Genomic DNA, 20,665 nt, shown 5'->3' on the forward strand with positions numbered 1-20,665 from the left:
ATAATATTACATTCATCCAATAATATAATTTAGATCATTTTTTTCAAATAAATGAAAATATAGCCACAACATTTTTCTATGGAAAATATTGAAGTTAAAATTTATTTATTGGTCACAAGTGAGGCTTACATTAACACTGTAATAAAGTTACTGTGAAATTCCCCTAGTCGCCACACTACCAGTGCTTGTTTGGATCAATGCACCTAACCAGCATGTCTTTTCAGACTGTGGGAGGAAACCAGAGCACCTGGAGAAATCCACGCAGATGCGGGAAGAACGTGCAAATTCCACACAAACAGTGACCCAAAGCAGGAACATGCTAGTATTGGAAAGGGTCCAGAGGAGGTTCACAAGAATGATCCCAGGAATGAAGAGCTTATCGTATGAGGAATGGTTCCAGCCTCATTTTATTTCCTCATGAATTTGATCTTTCCAATCCAAGCATGAGCTCCCACCCACATTATTTACATGGCTAAATCAGAACATTGTGTGCTGCACTCCCTCTCCCAGATCCTGGCAGGCTGACCTGGTCTGAGATTTTCAGGGTTATCTTAGACGTTTTCCCAGTCAAAAAGCATCTCCATGACAACGTGCATCATTTGGGTCTTCGATCCAATTAGAAATGTTAATTAGCTATTTTGAGTCTCCATCTTGTTTATCTTGGAAATAATTGGAGAGATTAATGCACAACTATTTGCAACCAGATATGCTCAAACTTTTCTGGGACTTTGAAGGTTCATAGTCTATATACTGTTCACACACATTGTGTTTCTATTGTCTCCACTTCTTCTCAGTAAAACAATCTGGACCCCCTTTAATTTCTAACACTCAAACTACTCAGGCTTGCTGTCAGACATTCAGAACAGGGTACGTAACTCCCTTCATTTCACCTGAAAATAAAGACAGTTCCAAACCTAATATTTGTAACATGAGCAACGTGACTTCCAAACTGAGTTCATCTGACAGAATGAAAAAAGTATATTTCAATATTTTTCTCGTGTACAAGAGATGGGATATCGCAGAAGAGCATTTATAAATGACACAAACATTGGGTGGGATTTTCCAGTCCCACCTGCCATGGGAATCATCACTGGTGGGATGGAAAATTTGGTGGACTACCAGCAGTCCATTGACTTCAGGTGGTTTCTGAAACATTAGGTCCATAAGCCAATTACACCAGAGCCCACACAAAATAAATTAATGTAATAAACATAAAAAAATGAGTGGGAAATCTTGAACTCACATAAAATATGAACATAGAAACAGGAATAGGCTATAGAATCCCTGCAGCGCAGAAGGAGGCCATTCGCCCATTCAGTCAGCACCAAACACAGTCCCACCCAGGCCCTTTTCCTGTAACCCCATATATTTACCCTGCTAATCCCCTGACACAAGGGTCAATTTAGCACGGCCAATCAACCTAACCTGCACACCATTGGATCTTTAGTCTCCCAAGCTTGTTCTGCCATTCAATCAGATTGTGGCTGATTACTAACTCAAGTACCACCTTTAGCCCCATATTCTTATTGCCTTAGGCTAATAGAAATCTATTAATCTCCAAATTCAGGCTAACATACAATCTAGCTTTAATTGCCATTTGCAGGAAAAGAGTTCCAGCTTCTACCACCATTGCTGTTGAAGAGTCCCTAATTTCACTCCTGAAACAAGGAAAATTGTTAATTTTACATCTGAGAATGTTAGATTTTTGTGAACCAAGTACATTAAAAGGAATGGAACAAAGGTGAGCATATGGAGTCAGGTCACGGATCCCATTGAATGTGGACTGGCTCAAGAGGCCAAATAACCAACTCCTACTATCTTAGACCCCGTTCTGGGAAATGAGCCCAGACAGGTGATTGATATCTCAGTGGGGGACCATTTTGGGAACAGTGATCACAATTCTTCAAGTTTCAAAGTACTTGTAGAAAAGGATAGAAGTAGTCCCAGAATGAAAGTAGTAATACAACAGTATTAGGCAAGAGTTAAGAAATGTAGACCAGGGCAGCTGTTTGAGGGTAAATTCACATCCAATATGTGGAAGTCTTTTAAAAGTCAGTTGTTAACAATTCAGGACGAGTATGTCCCTGTAAAAAATGAAGCATAAAGATGGTGAGATTCGAGAACCCTGGATGACAAGAAAGATTGTGAGCTTGGTGAAAAAGAAGAAGGAGGCATATATAAATTTCAGGAAATAGAAAATGGATAAGGCCGTTGAAAAATACAAAGATAACAGGAAAGAACTTAATCAGGGGCTTAGGAGTGCAAAAAGACGCCATGAAATGTCCTTGGAAGACAGGATTAAGGAGAATCTGAAGGTTATTTATGTGTATATAAGAAGGAAGAGGGTAGCTAAGGAAAGGGTGGTACCATTCAACGACATTGGAGAGAATTTGTGTGTGGATCCTGATGAGGTGAATAAGGTCCTTCACAAGCTACTTTGCATCAGTATTCAGAAAGGAGAAGGATGTGGCGGATATTGAGTGTAGAAAGGAGGATGTTGACATTCTAAGACATGTTGAAATAAAAAGGGAGGAGGTACTGGAGATTTTGAAAAATATTAAGGTGGCAAGTCCCCAGGGCCAGATAGGATCTATCTCAGAATATGAAAGAGGTGAAGGAAGAAATTGCTGAGGCCTTGGCCAAAATCTTTATACCGTCTTTAACCACGGATGAGATATCAGGGGTTTGGAGAGTAGCTAACATCATTCCTCTGTTTAATAAGGGCAGAAGAGACAATCCAGGAAATTACAGGCCTGTGTGCCTCACATCAGTGGTGAGGAAATTATTGGAGAGCATTCTTAGGGACAGGATGGACTCACATCTGGAAGAGTAAAATTAAAATTAAAGAGGCTTATTAACGATAGGCAGCATTGTTTTGTGAAGGGGAGGTTGTGTCTCACAAACTTGATTGAATTCTTTGAGGAGGTGACAAGAAAAATTGACTAAGGCAGGGCGGTGGCTGTTGTACACATGGACTTTAGTAAAGCCTTTGATAAGGTTCCTCATGGCAGGCTGATACAGAAGGTGAAGTTATATGAGATGCGAGGTGGACTGGTAAGATGGATACAAAACTGGCTTGGGCATAGAAAACAGAGAGCATCGGTACAAGGGTACTTTTCTAACTGGAGATCTGTGACAAGCAGAGGCTGGGGCCTCTGTTGTTTGTAGTATATATATATATAAATTATTTGGAGGAAAATGTAGGTGGTCTGATTAGTAAATTTGGGGAAGCAGCAGATAATGAGGGGGACTGTCAGAGAATACAGCGGGATATAAATCGGCTAGAGATCTGGGCCAAAAGATGGCAGATGAAATTTCACCTGGAGAAATGTGAGGTGATGCGATTTGGAAGGTCTACTGCAGAAGGAAAGTATACAGTAAGTGGTAGTGCCCTTAGAAATATTAGCATACAGAAGGATCTACGTGTGCAGATCCATGTTCCCTGAAGGTGGCAATTCAGGCAGACAAGGTGGTCAAGAAGGCCTATGGCATGCTGGTCTTCATTGACCGGGGCATTAAGTATAAGAAATGGAAAATCATGTTGCAGCTGTATAAGACTTTGATTAGGCCACATTTGGAGTATTGTGTACAATTCTGGTGGCCACATTACCAAAAGGATGTTGATGCATTGGAAAGGGTACAGAAGAGATTTACCAGGATGTTGCCTGGTTTGGAGGATATGGACTATGAAGAGACTTGGATTGTTTTCATTGGGGCGTCGGAGGATGAGGAGTGACTTGAAAGGGGTTGACAAGATTATGACAGGTTTGGATAGAATGGATAGTCAGAGTCTTTTTCCCAGGGTTGAAGGCTCAATTACTCAGGGGCATAGGTTGAAAGTGAGAGTGGAAAAGTTTAAAAGAGATGTAAGGGGCAAGTCTTTCATACAGAGAGTGGTGAACGCCTGGAACGCACTGCTTAGCAGATTCTATAACAATGTTCAAGAGTCATCTGGATAGATACATGAATAGACAGGGAATAGAGGGATACGGACCACATAGAGGCAAGAGAATATTAGAGAAGCATGTTAGCACAGACTTGATGGACCAAAGGGCCCGTTCCTGTACTGTACAGTTCTTTGTTCTTTGCTCCTTCATTCCTGTTTTGAAATAAATATGAAATAAGTAAGCTTCCTTGAAGTGATATATTTTTCCAATGAAGATCTTCTAATAACGATAACCACAGTGTGACACTTGAAAGGTGTTAGTGTTTGAATGAAGCTGGAAGAGATGATGTTTTATAGGCTTGGCTTAAAAAGGAAGATTTATCAGGAACAGATATAATTTGGAACTTGTTAAATCTGAATGAATTTCATTTCATGATTTTGTCACTGAAAATCATTAGGAACTGTTTCAGAAAAGGACTGCTTGAACTTGAGTGAGAAGCCCACAGATCCAAGTCCCAACAATTTCAATCAGCAGCTGCAAACAATTTTCTAAAATACAGACCTTACTAAAACTGCCAATTCAGGCCACAAGCACTTACTGATTAATTATTCCAAGATGCAGGTGTCCCTCTAACTTCATAAAAGTTAAAGTTTAAAGTTTATTTATTATTGTCACAAATAAGGCTTACATTAACATTGCAATGAAGTTACTGTGAAATTCCCCTAGTCACCAAACTAGGAGGACAGCACGGTGGCACAGTGGTTCGCACTGCTGCCTCACAGCACCAGGGAGCCGGGCTCGATTCCCGATTTGGATCACTGTCTGTGTGGAGTTTGCACATTCTCCCTGTATCTGCATGGGTTTCCTCCCACAATCCAAAGATGTGCAGGTTAGGTGGATTGGCCATGCTAAGTTGCTCCTTAGTGTTGGGGGACTAGCTGGGTTAAATGCATGGAGTTATGGGAATGGGGCCTGTGTGGGATTGGGTCGGTGCAGACTCGATGGGCCAAATGGTCTCCTTCTGCACTGTAGGATTCTATGTCTATGGTTCTATGTCTATGATTCCGGCGCCTGTTCAGGTCAATGCACCTAACCAGCACATCTTTCAGATTGTGGGAAGAAACTGGAGCACCCAAAGGAAACTCATACAGACACGGGGAGAACATGCAAACTCTACACAGACAGTAACCCAAGCTGGATATCAAACCTGGGTCCCAGGCACTATGAAGCAGCAGTGCTGACCACTATGTCATATGCAAGACTAATGGCTCTCCTAATTATAACTGAGCAGCCTATTTGGTGTCCAGATATTTCTAGTTGGACACAATACACCTTTTTAAAAAATAAAAAAATTGTAGTCCATTTTCTACTCACTTTTATTTTGTGGAGATATTGCAAATGTGTTTAAGGATTTCAGTGAATTTTTGTCACCAGCACACGTAGAACTCAAGACATCTCACCCATACCCATTGCCTGGCCTCATCCAAACCCCGCCTTGTTTTCTACTTAATAAGAACTTCTAAACATTTGTTCACAAGACTATTAGAACTTATTCATAATCACATCAAATGTGAAACATAATCCCTCCCATTCATTCCTAACTGCTATGTCTTTCTCTCAATGGGGCAATAACTTTAACTGATGAGTGACATTCTTACAATGATAGTAAAGCTGGGCGCAACAAAAGCTGATTGTCTCTCTTCTTCAGTGTCTGAGCAAAATTATTAACTTTATAATTAGAACCTGGAAGCACACAGGAAGCTTAATAAGCTAACTTGTCACTCATCCCTGGCAAGGACAGCACAAACACTTAGAAATCTGGCAACTATTGTAGGCCGCCAACAGCCTAGGAGCACACTGGAATTGAGTTTGAAAATATTGTGCAAACCAACTATAAAAGCTTTCAAAAAAAAGAAACCTGCCTGGTTTGGCCTTTGATCAGAGATATACACCAAGCAGGCGGCAGGTGTTTTAGTATTCTACCAAAATATGTTGCAAGCACAGCCCCAGAAGTGCGTGTATGATGGTGGAGGGGCGGGGGGGGGGGGGAAACATTGCATTTTTATTGTGCCCTTCACAACCTCGGTGTTGCAAAGTGCCTAATGGTAACTTTGAAGTGTAGTCTCTATTCTAACGTGGGAGACATGATGTGAAGATGCTGGCGTTGGACTGGGATGGGCACAGTAAGAAGTCTCACAATACCATGTTTGGTGTTGTGAGACTTCTTAATGTGGGGGAAAAAAGAGTGTTTAATAAAGGGAAAGCAATTGAAATTAGTTTTGCAAATGAGGCTTAGGAAATAATAAGTATTAAATTATTTTATGTGTAGAAAACTGTAGAGTTACAATCCACACATGCATCTTTGGAGAAGCACCCGTGATGGTAACAAGCTGGAGGCTTCAAAAACCTTTGTGTGTTATGTTGATTTCAGTAAGTACAGAGCCCCCACTGGTTTTGAGAGTACATAACTGCATTGCATCATTTACCACTGGAGATATTTAAAATTTCCCCGGTTGGGTCTGCTCAGTAGGAGACAGATTTCTGTTATTTCAAACTCTTTGGCTACCAGCGCAGAAAGCTGTCATGAACTCCTATTATCATGCAAATTTAAAACTGTTTCTCTCTGAGCTCAGCAGCTTGGTCTAGTAATTTATCAACCATGGAAGGGAACCAAACAGTAATATTCACTGAGGTCGGAGCACCAGAACCGGGAAACCCTGATGGAATATTGCATAAAAGAGATGGGCAGATTTCATTTGCCGCTTCTGTTTAACTGTGCTTATTATTTCTTCACATAGGACTGACACCTATAACATGATGAGAAAACAGTCTGCGGAAATGTTAACAAGTTAGTTTGGATTAAAAAAGAGGGAAGGTTCTGAACCTATCTCTGCACTTTTCCAATTCCAGATTTGAATTGCCCCACACAATTTGCTCTGACAAAAAGTCACCCTGACTCCTAGCGTTGGCTCTGCTCTCTCTCCACAGATGCTATGAGATTTTTCAGCATGTTGTGATTTTGATTCAGATTCCAGCATCCGCAGTATTTTGATTTAATTGCTCCGCCTCTGGTGCATCTTCAGCTGTCTCAGGCCAATCCGGAATTCCCTCCCTAAACCCCTTCAGCTCCCTTTCCTCCTTCAAGATGCCTTTATCTGCCTTAACACATTCTTGACTGACTTCGTGTCAAACTTCGTTTCGTAACGTTCTTGGGGAGTACCGCGGGGTGGGGGGGGGGGGTGGTTATTGCGTTAGAGGCGCTTTATAAATGCAAGTGCTAGTTGCTGAACCCAATACTGACCTGATCATCCTTTCTCCAGCCATGTACTGGGGACAGCACTGAGCGCGAGCAATCTCGACTATCGTTTCCGCGGATCCTAATCAAACCCAACATTTCTGCTCGGGAGTTTGTGTTAGAAGATCAGGAGAACTTCCGCCAACCAGCAACAACCAGGATAAAACACACGCGACAGGATCTCAGGGATGAGACCGAGTTGGTCAACATTCACTTACCTGAAGGAGTTGGTGCTCTCTCTGTTACGCGGCTCCAGTTATGCTTCTCCTCAAACACTTGGTGTTTTCTTGATCTCGCCACCCCATTCTTTCACAGTTTAGATACTTTAGCCCCAATTATTTTACCAGTGGCTGTGTTAAGTGAAGGGCTTGGCAGTGCTGAACCTCCCGCCGCTGCTGCGGCCAGTTTCTGGCTGGCGATGCCTCTCAGCCCCGCCTCGCCGCACTGAGCCCCTCCCCCCGACCGCTCCCTCCCCTCCAATCACAGCCCGGCACTGCTGACTGACAGCTCCCTCTGACCAATCAGCTGCTGCGACCGCGTGCCGTTCGTCCAATGAAAGCCGTGGGGCGGGACTCTGCTGCCCAAACTGGGTTTGAATGGGTTACACCAGAGCAGAGAGTATGGTGGGCAATTTATAATGGTGATCTATCAGGATCTAATGGTGATCTATCAGGATCTAATGGTGATCTGACAGGATCTAATGGTGATGTATCAGGATCTAATGGCGATCTGCCAGGATCTGACGGTGATCTGTCAGGATCGAATGGCGATCTGCCAGGATTTAATGATGATCTGTAAGAATCTAATAGTGATCTATCAGGATCTGATGCTGATCTATCAGAATCTAATGGCGATCTGTCAGAATCTAATGTTGATCTGTCAGGATTTAATGATGATCTGTCAATCTAATGGTGATCTGTCAAGATCTGATGGTGATGTGTCAGGATCTGCTACAGCTTGCTCTGCTTGCCCCCCCCCCCCCCCCCCCAAGGCTGGTTACTAATCCAATGACTATTAGCAAGTGTGGTGCAGCCACATCCTCTGTGCACTAAATAACAGCCAACTCATAATTTACTAGAACAAATCGCTTCACTTAGGCATGCAAAACATTTTCATGTGTGGGGGTCTCTTTTTAATGCGTTCAGAAATGATAACAATCAGAAACTACGCAAGGATTGAGTATTTTTCACATCTGTAATGATTCACATTTGGGGAAAGAGGGAGTTTAAGTGGACATTCAGGAACGGTGAGCAGGAACTATGAACAGAGTCGACTGATTCCTAATCCTCAGGCAATGAACTGTAAAACTTGTCACTTCAGAAAACAACATGAAACAAGTTAGCTTTAAAATTACATCTTTATTTGCCAAGTTCAGTGGGCTTCAGTTAGAGCCCGAGGTACATAAAACTTAGATAGATAGGTAGATAATACCCAGGGAGATAGGTAGATAATACCCAGATAAATAGGTAGATAATACCCAGGGAGATAGGTAGATAATACCCAGATAAATAGGTAGATAATACCTACATCGATAGATAATGCAACAGCCTCCAAGGGCAACGTTTCTGCCGCATGTAAACTTCACAGAATGTGTCACAATGTAACGAACTTATTTATTTTGCTGTTACATATTAAAGGGCCGCTCGCAGGCAGAGGATCCAGAAAGGATCGCAGATCCACGACTACTCGGAGTAAGACTGTTGCCCTGGGAACAACTGGAAAATTTCGAGGGGATATTCATCACAAAATATCCGCAGAGGTTCATTTCTTTAAAACAAAAGCTCAGCTCCAGCGGCAATGAATGAGAACAGAACACGATATAGACTGCTGGCGTGAGGGAAACTCCAACCCGCCCGTTATGCTGCGGTGAAATTCTGGTCCACAGTATAACAAAAAAGACCACAATCATCATTTAGCCAGAGGGGACACCAATCAATATTCCATTGTCCTACATGTTCAATTCATGCAAGCAGGACATTTTTTTTAATTGAGGACTCTTCTCGACTTCCCTGCAGTATTGGCACCCACTCAGCAGCTGGGTAAACCAGAGCTTCCTTAAGTCCTTAGATCAACAAATAACTGGGGGGGGGGGGGGGTGAAGTGAATTAAAAGTCCAAAATCTAACGACTGTAGCATAGCAATCTCCTAGTTCTGACAGTATTTACATTATTTAGTATTTTTGATTTATTTTATAGCTATTCATTAAATTAATTGATCTTAGACGCTAATGAAAATCGAAGCATGATGCCATACTTGTGACATAACACATGCAGTTAGTTGCAGGTTATAGTTTATCTTTCAGTATTCAATGATCCAGGATCTTATCTTTGTATTTACCAATACACGTTAGTAACATCCCCATTGTAAAGACAAATAAATATTCTAATCATTATTTGAAGCAAAATTCCGATCTAAAGATCCAACCATTACAATTAATTAACTGAACATATTTTGAATCATGTTGTTGTAAACAATAATTACATATTTTGTTTTACCCTCCAGTTGATAGTATGGATCTGGCTGGCCCACATCAGGTCCCACTCTGTTCTGCCAAAACTGTTCATCATCCTGGATTGCAAAGATAATTGCTGGATTCTTTTCTCTACTGCAAGCCAATTTCTATAACCCTACAACCATATAGACATATAATGTGGCCAATTTCCCCTTCAACTCAATTTTCAAGTTTGCTAATGACACCACCATAGTGGATCAGATCTCAAATAATGACGAGAGTACAGGAAAGAGATAGAGAATCTGGTGAACTGGTGCGACGACAGTAATCTCTCCCTCGATGTCAACAAAACAAAGGAGGTAGTCATTGACTTCAGGAAATGAAGTGGAGAACATGCCCCTGTTTACATCAATGGGGATGAAGTAGAAATTGTTCAGAGCTTCAAGTTTCTAGATGTCCAGATCACCAACTACCTATCCTGGTCCCTCCATTCCAATATTATAGTTAAGAAAGTCTACCAATGCTTCTGCTTTCTCAGGAGGCCAAAGAAATTTGGCGTGACCACTACGACTCTCATCAACTTTAGTGATGCACCATAGATAGTAAAAAATACCATAGGTTGTAAAAAACTACAAAAGGATGTGAATGAAGCCCAGTCTGTTACGCAAACCAGCCTACCAGCCATTGACTTTGTCTACACTTCCTGTTGCCTAGGAAAAGCAGCCAGCATAATTAAGGACCCCATGCACCCAGACATTCTCTCTTCCACCTTCTTCCATCAGGAAAAAGATACAAAAGCCCGAGGCCACATACCAACCGACTCAAGAACAGCTTTCTCCCTGTGATGTCAGACTTTCAACCTACCTCAGATTAAGTTGATATTTCTCTACACCCTAGCTATGACTGTAACACTACATTCTGCATTCTCTCGTTTCCTTCTGTATGGATGGTATGCTTTGTCTGTAAAGGGCGCAAAAAACAATATTTTACACAGTATACTAAGACATGTGACAAGAATAAATTAAACAAAATGAAATCAAACCCTACCCCCTCCACCGTCATCTTCAACAAGCGTGAGGAATTCATATGCTTCATGATGACTGATATTTCCTAACCCACTGGGATGGACTTCTTTTTAAAAAAACCCTGGCCACGGCCTGAACTTGCATCTTTAGTCTCTCTCCTATCTCTCTCTGGTCATGTCCTCTCTGAGCTCACCTTGGCCATCTCATGCTCCCTCGTCCCAGTTTCTTCTAAAGGTCTGACCAGCCAACTTCCATTCCCTGTGCCCATGTTAGTTCTCTCTTTGGGTACTATCCCTCTCTGCCATCATCGCTCTACTCCTCAAATCAAACAACACTTGACCCATTAATCCTTGAAAACTTTTGCCCCTTCTCAAACCTAGTGGTGTTAATCCAGATCCCCAGCTAATGTTCTGAAACCTGGTTTTGAATCCCGCCACAGTAAATGGTGGAATTTGAATTCAGTAAAAAAACCTGGAATTAAGAATCTACTGATGACTATGAAACCACTGCCAATTGCCGAAAAAACCCATCTGGTTCACTGATGTCCTTCAGGGAAGGAAATCTACCGTCCTTACCTAGTCTGACCTACATAAACTCCAGAGCCACAGCAATGTGATTGACTCTCAACTGCCCTCTAAGGGTAACTAGGGATGGGCAATAAATGCTAGCCAGCCAGCGACATCCATGTCCACAAATAAATTATTAAAAAAACCTCCATTTCCTCTCCAACATCCTTGCAGACCTATCTAGTGGTCTCCCAAACCCGTGAGTATCTTTTCCAGAACTTCCAAGTTTGAATCACTTCAAACAGATTTTCTCTTCTGTCATGGTAGAGAAAAGGCTCTTACCTCCAACAAAACACTGGCAGGGGTGGATTTGGGTAGCAGCTTAACTGCAACCCTAGCAACAACAAAGTATATTTATGAAATGCCTTTAACAAATAAAAAGATACTAAGGCACTTTACAGGGAAAAATGAATGTTAAGTTGAAGATGAACAAAAGGGGTGATCAAAAGTTCAGTTAAAGAAATGGCTTTTTAGAGTGATCTTAAAGAAAGAGAGGGACGTGGAGGTGAGTTAACTGGTCACAAATGGGAGTTGCGGCCTGCATGATTTTGTACTGATCTGGACTGTGCATTTACCTTCTGCTGAAACTGAAAGCCCAGTGTTAAAAATAACCTAAATAAACTGGTTTTATTTACTTAATGCTGGTGAGCATGTCTTAAATACTAACATTTTTTCAGTCTCTTTTTGTATTTGCCTGGCAAAAGTATTGTGATGTAAAATTTGACCTTCATTTACTTTTTTTTAAATAAGAGGTCCCTGGTTGAATTTATGAAATAAACAATTCATGCTGCCATCTGAGGACATCTATATGTCCATCACTGGGGGAGAGGGGTGGAGTGGGGCACATATGACCAACTGGTTTAGTTCATCACCTTAAGATGTCAATGTGTGCAAGGCTGCCAAGTTAGAGAAATGATAAAATTCATTGGACAGAATTTTCCAAAAATATGGCAATGTGTCAGGTTTTGACTGAAACCTGACATTGTTCTCCCCTAAAACAGTCTGGTTTTCACTCCAGATCTTCTGACTCTTTGCCATAGAAAATCAATTCCCATAATGGGAATCAACCCAATAGGGTTTTCTAGAGGCACCGCCAGGTGAGCAGGTGGCAGACCTTAAAGTTAAAGTTTTATTTATTAGTCACAAATAAGGCTTACATTAACATTGCAATGAAGTTAATGTGAAATTGCCCTAGATGCCACAGTCCAGCACCTGTTCAGATCAATGCACCTAACCAGCAGTCTTTCAGAATGTGGGAGGAAACCAGAGCACATGAAGGAAACCAACACAGACATGGGGAGAACATGCAGACAATGACCCAAGTCTGGAGTCGAACCGGGTCCCTGGCGCTGTGAAACAGCAGTGCTAATCATTGTGTCATCCCATTTTGACGTTAAGACCTCGGTCTGCACAAAGTCTTTGTAAAGTAAATGCGGGCTGATCATTTTTATTTAGATCTCAGTACCTAACATTGTCAGAACAGTAATAATGGTCACACTTACTGACATGAACAGAAACATAAGATGCCCAAACAAGAACTCTCTTTGAATATCCACTAAAATTGACGTCCATGTACCAAACCTTTAAAGTAACCCAGGAAACATTGAAAACATATGCATTTATTATGTATAAGGCAGTAAAAATGCTCACAAGCTTTTTCTGGTTATGCCAGTGACAGTTATTTTATAACAGCAGTTGCTGTCACTACGTGGGAATTGTGCTTGTTTTGACACGTTGCTCTTTGTGGATTAGAAGGAGGATTTTACTGGAATTTCCCTTATTCTTCGTGATGTATATTAATAGCCTAAATGTTGATGTACAGGGTAGAATTTCAAAATTTGCAGACAATACCAAACTTGGAAACATTATGAACTAAGAGGAGGCTAGTGTTGAGTCGTTCACAGGAATTGTACTAGCACGCCCACCCTGGAACCGGAACAGCCATGTCTCGCAGAACGGAATTCTCCATTGGCCTCAGGCAGGATTTTACGAGCCTCGCCCGACCGAGGTTGTAAAACACCAGCCGTTGTTCCCAACTTGTGATCCACGGACCACTGGTGATCCGTGAGGGTACTGCAGATGGTCTGTGGGGAAAAAAATGTACCTCACATAGACGAGCACTTTTTTGAAGACAAAGTTATATGAAAATGAGGCGGAAAAAAAACTTGCAAAAGCATTCAGGGTACTTGGTGCAGTGTGACAATGAAAAAAATATCAAAGATTCAGCTGCTGAAGTAGTTAAGCAGGACATCTTCCAGTGTAGACTCAAGAAATACGATCGGTACTATGAAAGATACCAGAATTAATTCAGCCATGACAAATGCTGCATTGCCATCATGCCCAGATCTCATGATGTTTCTTAGCTATACACCTCACCTGGTTCTGCAGGAGTTACAAAGTCCAGCTCCAGTATTTTCTCACGTGGAAGTGGTTCCTCTGGCCTTTAGTGCCATTGCTGACTCGCTGTCAGACTCTAAAGGTTACGAGCAAACTGAATCCATACTATCTGTCTCAAAACGGATGAATGATAAATTGATAGGAGGTGTGCAGAGTTTCACTGCGGTGCCAGACAACTAGTTATGTCATTTCAGTTGCGCTGCCAGTTGCTTCTTACACAGTGCAGAGAAACATAACTACAAAGAGATTTGACCTGACCAAAGAAATTGTTTTTGAAATTGGCAATATGATTGGAGAATAGAAACAAGAGCTGCAAAACACTCTTGATAATAAAGAAACGAGCATGGCTGAAGATACAGCGGCCACCAAATCCCAGAGGTAGATAGACTTCCCATCTATTACTTCCGGCGAGCCCATACAGGCAGTAATGAGTCAACACGGCTCAAATTCCTTAGGATCATAAACTATTATAAATAGTTGTTATAAATTATAAATAATTTTAATACCTGTTGTTATATAAGAATCATAGAATCATTTCATAGAATTATAGAATCATACAATGCAGAAGAGGCCCTTTGGCCCATTGAGTCTGCACCAACACATTAGAAACACCTGAACTCCCACCTAATCCATCTGCCTGCACTTGGCCCATAGCCCTGAATGTTATGATAGGCCATGTGCTCATCCAGATACTTGTTAAAAGATGTAAGACAACCTGCCTCCACTACCCTCCCAGGCAGCGCATTCCAAACCGTCACCACCCTTTGGGTAAAAAAGATTTTCCTCCCATCCCCCCAAACCTCCTGCCCCTCACCTTGAACCTATACCCCCTCATGACTGACCCTACAACTAAGGGGAACAGCTGCTCCTTATCCATTCTGTTCATGTCCCTCATAATCATGTACACCTCGGTCAGGTCACCTCTCAATCTTCTCTGCTCCCAAACCTATTCAACCTATCTTCATAACTTGTAAGTTCCATCCCAGTCAAAATGCTGGTGAATCTCCTCTGCACCACCAGTGCAATCACATTCTTCCAGTAATGTGGCGACCAGAACTGCACACAGTACTCCAGCTGTGTCCTCACCAAAGTTCAACAAGACTTCCGTGCTTTTGTAACCTATGCCTCAACTGATAAAGGTAAGTGTCCCATATGCCTTTTTCACCACCTTACTAACATGCCCTTCCACTTTCAGGGATCTGTGGACAAACACACCAAGGTCCCTTTATTCTACAGAACTTCCAAGTGTCCTACCATTCATTGAATACTTTCTTGTCAAATGACTCCTCCCAAAGTGTGTCATCTCACACTTTTCAGGCTTAAATTCCATCTGTCACTTATCTGCCCATTTGACCATTCCATCGGGATCTTCTTGTAACTCAAGACGCTCTACCTTGCTCTTAACAACCCATCCAATCTTTGTGTCATCCACAAACTTATTAATTCTATCCGCCACATAGACATCAATGTCATTTATATAAATGACAAATAATATGAGACACAATACAGATCCCTGCGATAAATCACTGGACACAGGCTTCCAGCCACTGAAGCAGCCTTCTGGCATCACCCTCTGTCTCCTACAACTGAGCTCATTTTGAATCACTTTACCAAATTACCCTGCATCCCATGTGAATTTACCTCCTTTACAAGTCTCCCATGTGGTATGAAATCCATACAAACTACATTGACTGCACTACCCTCGTCTACATACCTGGTCACCTCCTCAAAAAATTCAATCAAATTTGCTAGGGTTGATCTCCCTCTGATTAAGCTATGTTGACTGTCCCTGATCAAGCTTTGCCTCTCCAAGTGGAGATGAATGCTCTCCTTCAGAAGTTTCTCTAATATTTCCCAATAAGCTTGACTCGCATCAACCACTGGCTATGTTTAAAATGGCTTGTGATCCACAAAAACTTTTGATGACAATCTAATGGTCCACATGAAGGGAAAAACTGGTGTGGAGCTTGAAAGGATATAGACAAGCTGCTGGAACGGGCAAGCAACTGGTAGACGAAATTTAATGCAGAGAAGTGTGAAGTGATTCAATATGATAGGAAGAACTCAGATAATAAAAATTAAAGGGAACAATATGAAAGGGAGTGCTAGAGCAGAGGGACCTTTGTGTGTATATGCATAAATCATTGAAGGTGGCTGAACAGGTTGAGAGAGAAGTTAATTGTAAAGTAAATAAAGTAAAAGTATAGTAAAGTTTATCAGCCACAAGTAAGGCTTACATTAACACTGCAATGAAGTTACTGTGAAATTCCCCTAGTTGCCACACTCCAGCTCATGTTCAGGTCAACGAACCTAACCCCACATGTCTTTCGGACTGTGGGAGGAAACCGGAGCGCCCGGAGGAAACCCACGCAGACATGGGGAGAACATGTAAACTTCACACTGACAGTGACCCAAGCTGGGAATCAAACCCGGGTCCCTGGTGCTGAGAGGCAGCAATGCTAACTACTGTGCTCCTAATGCAGCATCCTGGGCTTTATCAATTGGGGCATGGATTACAAAAGTATGGTTACAAAATCAAGGAAATTAGGTTAAGTCTGCATAAAACACTGGTTCGACCTCAAATTAACATACTGGATCCAACACTTCAGGAAGGATGTGAAGGCATCAGAGAAGGTGCAGAAAAAATTCACAAGAATGATTCTGGGGATGAGGAACTTCATTTTCATTCACAGACTGAAGAAGTTAAACTTGTCCCCTTTGAAGAGAAGGCTGAAAAGAGATTTGGTCAAGATAGTCAAAATCATGGGGGTCTGAACACAGAGAGAAATTCTTCCCATTGGTGGAAAGGGTGGGAAACTGAAGGCACAGATTTAAAGTAATTGGCAAAAGGAGCCAATGACATGAGGAAAAATTTATTCACGCAACAGATGGTTAGGGTCCAGAATGCTGCCTTAGAAAGTGGAAGGCTCAATTACTTCATTCAAGGGGGAATTGGATTATTATCTGAAAAAGAAGAATGTTCAGGGCTCCAATGCAAAGGAATGGCACTAGGTGAATTGCCCCTTCAGAGAGTCAGTACAACAATGATGGGCCAAATGGCCTTCTGCGCTGTTGTTATGATTCTGTGTTTGTTTACTTAATTGCTCTGATATACATGGTCTAATATGAAAATAGATAAAAATAGAACAAAATCCTTTCTACCTATGCTTTGCTAAATTCTTGATTCAATGTTCAACTAGAGCTAACAGGGACAATGGCAGTTAAGGATTCCATCATGTTCCTAGGATTTATTTTATTCCATTATTGGTTTTCCACTATGGACCAACACATACAATCACAGAGGGAAGGGGGAGGGGAGGGAAGGAATGGGACATAGGGAGAGGGGGTAGAGGGGGAGGAGGAAAAGGGGGAGGGAGAAGAGGGGGAGGGGGAGGGGGAAGAGGAGGTGGGAGAAAAGGGGGAAGAAGGAGGGGAAGAAGGAAGAGGGGGAGGGGGGAGACGGGGAAGGGGGAGGGGGCAGTGTTGTTGCCTGGAGGCAGCTTGCCAGAAATTGCCCAGTGCCTCAGGCAAACTGACAAGCCATCTACTTGTCTGGCTTCAAGCTGCAATATGGGCTGCCTTACTGCGATGATGTGGAGATGCCGGCGTTGGACTGAGGTAAGCACAGTAAAAAGTCTCACAACACCAGGTTAAAGTCAAAGAACGAAGAACAAAGAAAATTAAACAACAGGAACAGGCACTTCAGCCCGCCAAGCCAATGCTGCCCAAGTTAACTAAAACCCCCTACCCTTCCGGGAACATATCCCTCTATTCCCATCCTATTCATGTACTTGTTAAGATGCCCCTTAAAAGTCACTACCGCATATCCGCTTCCACTACCTCCCCTGGCAACGAGTTCCAGTCACCCATTACTCTCTGTGCAAAAAATCTGCCTCGTACATCTTCTTTAAACCTTGCCCCTCACACCTTAAACCTATGCCCCCTAGTAATTGACTCTTCCACCCTGGGAAAAAACTTTTATCCACTCTGTCTATGCCTCTCATAATCTTGTGGACTTCTATTAGATCTCCCCTCAACCTCTGTCACTCCAGTGTGAGAAAAAACAAGTTTCTCCAATCCCTCCTCATAGCCAATGCCCTCCATACCAGACAACATCCTGGTAAATCTGTTCCGTACTCTCTCTAAAGCCTCCACCTTCTTCTATAGTGTGGCGACCAGAATTAAACACTACATTCCAAGTGAGACCTAAGGTTCTATAAAGCTGCAACATGATTTGCTAATTTTTAAACTCAATAACCTGGCCAATGAAGGCAAGCATGCCATATGCCTTCTTGACTACCTTCTCCACCTGCATTGCCACTTTCAGTGACCTGTGTACCTGAATACCCAGATCCCTCTGCCTATCAATACTCTTAAGGGTTTTGCCATTTGCTGTATATTTCCTATCTGTATTAGACCTTCCAAAATGCATTACCTCACATTTGTCCTGAAGAAGGAGTCAAACTCCGAAAGCTTGTGCTGCAAAATAAACGTGTGTGACTATGATGACCCAGCTGCTGAGGCCATTTTTAATTTAAGGTTAAAGAAGTTATAGAGAAAGTACATCCAGCTTGGGGTGCCCTCTCCCAGATTTAGCTGTGAGGGCAACCTGTTGTTTCATCAAAGCTGGCAGGCCTCCCATTAGCCCTTCATAGAAATCATAGAAACCCTACAATGCAGAAAGAGGCCATTTGGCCCATCGAGTCTGCACCGACCACAATCCCACCCGTTCCCTATCCCCATACCTCTACATATTTACCCACTAATTCCTCTAACTTACACCTCTCAGAACACTAAGGGGCAATTTTAGCATGACCAATCAACCTAACCTGCACATCTTTGGACTGTGGGAGGAAACCGGAGCACCTGGAGGAAACCCAGGCAGACACGAGGAGAATGTGCAAACTCCACACAGACAGTGACCCAAGCTGGGAATCGAACCCAGGTCTCTGGAGCTGAGAGATGGCAGTGCTAATGACTGCCAACCTCCACACATAACTGTGTGTGTGCAGATGCCAGAACTTGCTAAAATAAAAACAAAAAATACTGTGGATCCTGGGGATCAGAAATAAAAACAGAAAATGCTGGGAAAAGAGTTATATTGGGCACAAAATGTTTCTCTTCTATGCTACCAGACCAGCTGAGTTTTCCCAGTACATTGTAGTTATGCCAGTGTAATGAAAATGAACAGTGACAGTTTTATCATCATCTAAAACAAAATCCAGACCATCAGGGAGGTGATGGCCAAGTGGTATTATCACTTGACTATTGATCCAGAAACTCAGCTCATGTTCTGGGGACTGGATTTGAATCCCGCCACAGCAGATGGTGGATTTTGAATTCAATAAAAAATGTCTGGAATTAAGAATCTACTGGTGACCTTGAAACCATTGTCAGAAAAACCCATCTGGTTCACTAATGACCTTTACGGAAGGAAATCTGCGGTCCTTACATGGTCTGGCCTACATGTGACTTCAGAGCCACAGCAATGTGGTTGACTTTCAACAGCCCCTTAAATAAGGACAATTAGGGATGGGCAATAAATGTTGGCCTGGCCAGCAATGCCCATGTCCCAAGAAACTTGACACCATCCTGGACAAAGCAGCCCGCTTGATTGGCACTACTTCTGCAAACATTCAATCCCTCCACCACCGTGCTCAGTAGCAGCAGTGCGTACTGTCTACAAGATGCACTGCAGCAATTCACCAAAAATCCTTAGGCAACACCTGCCAAACCCACGACTACTTCCATCTAGAAGGACAAGGAAAGCAAATACATGGGAACACCATCAGCTGCAAGTTCCCCTCCAAGCCACTCACCATCCTGACTTGGAAATATATCGCCGTTCCTTCACAGTTGCTGGATCAAAATCCTGGAATTCCCTCCCTAACGGCATTGTGGGTCAACCCACAGCATATGGACTGCAGTGATTCAAGAAAGCAGCTCACCACCACCTTCTCAAGGGCAACTAGGGATAGGAAATAAATGCTGGCCAATCAGCAATGCCCACGTCCCATAAATGAATAGAAAAAAGAATGAATAAAAATTGATAATCCATACAATTTATTCACACAGGAGATTGTGGTGTTTTTTCTTAAAATCTAAAACAATAAAACTTGAATTGACTGTTTTTATATTTAAGAGATGAAACATCTCACCATCAAGTTCGGCAGCTACTGCAATTTATCTGCTACTCAAACCTATATTCTCATACAAAACGCAATCACACAAACAATTGAACAATTGATTGTGACTGCTTTGACTCATGAAGTTGAAAATTAGTATTTATACCTAAAGAACAGTAACAACAAATCTTTCAAATAAGTGGATCTTGCGGGAAAAGAGCAACTATTTGGTATTTTTGTTTGAATCTCTATTTCTGATCTGCGGGAAAGAGATGTTTTGAAGGGACAACAACAAGCAGGTTACGAAGTGCCGCACAAAATCAATTTTAAGACCATATTGATAAATGATTTTAAAAAGCCTGGAGCCATAAACAGCTATCTAAAACAAATAGCAAAAGGTAATTAACTCAATAAAACGTTCAAGGAGAAAGCTTATATTACTTTAAACCGGTGTCACATTTTACTTGTGCTAACTCTTTATAATAAAGAGCAAAGACTGGAGGAGAAACTGCGTGCTTTGAAATCACTGATGGAAGAAGCAAAAAGATACAGGTTCACTCTTGCAAGTACTCATTATTCAGCTTAAACAGTGACTGACAACAGCACTTCTTAGCTGTGCAGCTGTAAGAACCTGAAACATGTACTATCACTCCCACCTTGCCTCCCCCCCACCACACACACACACACTCATACCTACTTCATGTTCCACTCAAGGGTATTTAGCCATATGTAAATATTAACAGTAGTCATTGTCCACAATGAGATGTAGGAGTCTTACACACATGCAACTGCTGTCTTTTAGAGACAGTGCTGCATTAATTTTTGTTATGTCTTTCACTATTGTATCATGGTCTAAATCACTGGGATTGGGTTCTGCTATCTTATGATCTTGAGTATTTTAACCCATTACTAATTAGC

The 20,665-nt window shown here is 42.1% G+C and overlaps 1 protein-coding gene across 3 annotated transcripts in view; it reads right to left on the reverse strand.

Moving 5' to 3' along the window:
- The window catches only part of pdzd2 (PDZ domain containing 2), a 456,346-nt gene extending 448,757 nt beyond the window's left edge, over positions 1-7,589 (reverse strand). For all 3 annotated transcript variants that reach the window (XM_080212162.1, XM_080211984.1, XM_080212076.1), the window contains exon 1: positions 7,401-7,589. The gene's annotated coding sequence lies outside the window, so the exon portion shown is untranslated. The remainder of the gene's footprint in view (positions 1-7,400) is intronic.
- Between the last annotated feature and the right edge of the window lie 13,076 nt (positions 7,590-20,665).

This window comes from Carcharhinus amblyrhynchos, chromosome 1, assembly GCF_965287045.1.
Source record: "Carcharhinus amblyrhynchos chromosome 1, sCarAmb.v2.hapA, whole genome shotgun sequence".
Taxonomy (NCBI): Eukaryota; Metazoa; Chordata; class Chondrichthyes; order Carcharhiniformes; family Carcharhinidae; genus Carcharhinus; species Carcharhinus amblyrhynchos.